The sequence below is a fragment of the Myotis davidii genome, unplaced genomic scaffold (genome assembly GCF_000327345.1).
Source record: "Myotis davidii unplaced genomic scaffold, ASM32734v1 scaffold78, whole genome shotgun sequence".
Classification (NCBI taxonomy): Eukaryota; Metazoa; Chordata; class Mammalia; order Chiroptera; family Vespertilionidae; genus Myotis; species Myotis davidii.
Window position 1 is genome coordinate 1,807,192 of NW_006290305.1, and position 3,356 is coordinate 1,810,547.

Here is a 3,356-nt window from a genome sequence, read left to right on the forward strand (position 1 = left end):
ATATGGGAATTTCCAAGGGAGAAGAGCTGGGGAAAGCTTCCCAAAAGAGATAATACATCAGTCAATCCCTGAAGCATAAGCTTAGATAGATGAAGGGAAGGAGCGTTCCTGGCACAGTGAACTGAACTGGCCGAGGGGTGCTCAGTATGACCCATTCAGAGGTTTTCATAGAGTTCTAGGATACAGAAGAGCTCTCTTCTGCCACTTCTGACCACAGGCCCAATTTCTCTATCTGGTCTGTGGAATAATAGATTCAAAAGCCACACACTGTCACTTCTACGCTATTTCACTTGTTAGAAGCAAGTTACTGAGTCTAGTAAATGCTCAAGGGCTCAAGGAATTGTACTCCTCCTCCTGACGGAGAGAGCGTGAAAGAGTTTAAAAATTACTACAGTTCACTCAGTGGCCACAAATTATTTACTGTCCTCCCACTTGCAAAACATACACACCCTTCCCAATACCCACCCCTTGCCAACAGTCCCCTCCTACTGCAGAATGAGCTCCAAGTCCAGAATCTTTGCATCCAAATCAGGTTCTGCTATGAAGGAGGCTCCTTGGGTGTATTTCCTTCAGTGCACCTGCTAGTTGCTCTCAATTTATAGGCCTGTGAGTTCCAGAGACAAGTTGTCTGTACTCTTGACCACCCCCCTCCCCGCCCCGCCTGCAGCATACACTCCTACACCCCCCTCCCCAGCATACAATGGTGGGACAGGCATAGCATAACCACTTTAGATATTTCTGTGCAAAGGTGGGCCTCTCTGGTTCCACCTTTGGGATCTTTGCTCTGCTCTCTAGTCATGCCATCTGTTTCCATGAAATGCAGCCCATGTTTGCTTCCGTGTACTCTCTGGGATTGCTTATTGCCAGTAGAATTGGGGCGGGCAGCTCCAGAAGTCTTTTTATTTTGTACTATCGCTCATTCTTTTAGTCCAAGCTCCAAATGGGCACTGTTTTACCAATATAATTCTCTTAAAAAACTGTGTGTGTTTTCCGTGAATCTTATTGAGGTTCACTCCTCTGAACAACTGGCATCTCTTTGAGATTAGTTCTTCTCTACCTTGGGCTTTGGCTAAATGACAACGTCAAGATTCTTGGAAGTCCTCCTGCTTAACTGAATACTCCGAGGTGCCACTTTTGATGTTTTAAGAACTTAACAAAGGATTTCACAGCCACCCCTTGGCATCACCTTTAAACCATCTTTTCCTGGCATGGCCCTGGACTGCATCGTTGCCTGGAAGTTGTTAGTTAATTTAAGCATCATTTGATATTTGGAAAAGCTGGGAATTTTTTAAACCAGCAAGTTTTGGTCCCTTTTATTTAACAGCCCTTTTGGCTTATCTCTCTTTTCTCGCTTTTTAATATAAGCAGCAAGAAGAAGCTAGGAAACAACTTCAAGAATCTGCCTGAAATGTCCTTACCAGATTACCCAGTTCACTTGGCCCATTTCCGTTTTCCATGTTACTGCAGGTGGCAGCGTTGCTAAACTTTCTGCTTTAACTCCCCACTCCCCTGCTCCTTATACCCTGTAAGACTATGGGTTCTTCTCTGATTTTCTAGCACCTTTTTGGGGTGTCTAGTCTCTTAGTCATCCTTTTGGTGGTTCCTGTTGCCACCTATTATTCTGCCTTCTCTATTCTAGCTTCAGTTCTGCTCACACCACTTTCCCATTCCAGGCCCCTGACATTCAGTGATTTATTCCACAAATTTCATTGAGCACCTTCGGAACACAAGGCATTACACTAAATGTTGGGGGAATTCCGGGGACCAAGATAGTCTTTGCCTTCATATTCTAGTGGGGGAGGCATGCCAATCAAATAATCCCAGAAGCTGGGATAAAATTACAACGGAAGGGGGTGCATGAAGGGAAGTTAGAGGCCCCTCTGTAGTCACAGAATCTGTCCCGGTGATGTGTGCTTAGGGAAAGCTGCCCTGAAGATGTGACATTTAAGTAGGAACCCCTGGAATGTGAGTGAGATTCCCTTGGGGAAGAGGATGAATTAGCATGTGGGAAGTTTATAAGGCAAGAAGGTTGGTGTATGTGAGGGATAGGCAGGAGTCCTGGGGGCTGGGGCAGGAAGATCAGGGGACAGCTCCCGAGAATGAGCTAGAAGGCTCCGCAGAGATGGGCCACCTCAGTGTTGGGTGTTCCTGCTGGCATGTGGGCATTAAGCCACTCAACAAACATTCAGCCTCTACGAGGTGCCATCGCTGTGTATTGGGAACACAGCAGTGAATTGATCACTCCAGTTTCCTGCCCTCAAAGAGCGTAGAAGCTAGTGGTAGGGACAGATAATAAACAAACAATGAACAAGAAAACTCAGCTATACAGTGAGTGCTGTGAAGGAGGTATGAGAGGGTGACGTGACAGGGAGCGGCTGAGGGACTTTAGACCGTGTGACCTAGAACAGCTTCTCTGAGGCCCTGCATCAGGTATTTGACGTGTAAGCCACGATGTGAAGGCGAGAGAGGGCAAGGCTCTGTAGTATTTGAGAGAAGAACGTTCCAGCAGAGGCCAATGTAGAAGCCTGGAGGTTGGAGCAAGCTTGATGTGTTCAGGCACTGAAGAGGGAGGGGTCCGGGTGGCTGGAATTCAGGCAGCAAGAGCCCTGGGAAGAAGCCAGGCCAGGAAGGGCACAGAGGGGTCCAGTGCGGGTGTGAGGAGGGCATTCCAGGGGGAAGGAGGCAGCGCAGCACAGGCTGGAAGGCAGGGCACGGTGGGCAGGGTTGCTCTCCTCTGCATTCTTTTTCCTGGGCTGCTTTTGGTCCGGAGGGAAACCATAACCCTGCCCGAGACAGGATTGTCAGGTCGGGAGCCAGGACAGGGGTCGTGGCATCCGGACTGAGTGGGAGCAGAGCGAGGAGGGGACTTGCCGAGAAGGGCGGGCGGACACGGAGCAGGCAGAGCCCCAGAGGCACCAAGACGCGCAGCTACTGCCGCTCTCGGGCGCGTGGAGGCGCAGGTGGCGAGGGTTTTGTTTGGTTTTCTACCTGTGTCCCCAGCACCTGGTAGGCACGTGGCGCTTTGTTTTTGAGCGAGTGGGTGAAAACTGCCGGGTTTGGCAAGAGTTTCCTTTTCAAAGCCCACGCCCTGTGGATTCTGGAAGGACCCGTAGCCAGCAGACCCCGAGGGTGAGAAGCGCCCAGCCTGCGCCGCACAGTTAGGCGAGTCCTTCCCGCCGCCGTCCAGAGAGTTTCCGCGGGGCAGCCCCAGCGCCAGGAGCCCAGCTCTCAGAGGTCCCTTCAGGCCCGCGGCCGCTGCCCCTCCTTCCGAGCCAGGTGAGTCCCCGCGCACCCCGATCCGCCCCTTCTCCCCAGGAAATCAGGCTGCTCCAGCTCGCGGCTGGCGGGGGGGGGGG

General features: G+C 51.2%; 1 protein-coding gene across 1 annotated transcript in view; it reads left to right on the plus strand.

Annotated features, from left to right (window-relative positions):
• The first annotated feature begins 3,197 nt into the window (after nt 1–3,197).
• The window catches only part of ALDH1L1 (aldehyde dehydrogenase 1 family member L1), a 42,471-nt gene continuing 42,312 nt past the window's right edge, over nt 3,198–3,356 (plus strand). Inside the window, exon 1 of the mRNA XM_006763235.2 lies at nt 3,198–3,276. The gene's annotated coding sequence lies outside the window, so the exon portion shown is untranslated. The remainder of the gene's footprint in view (nt 3,277–3,356) is intronic.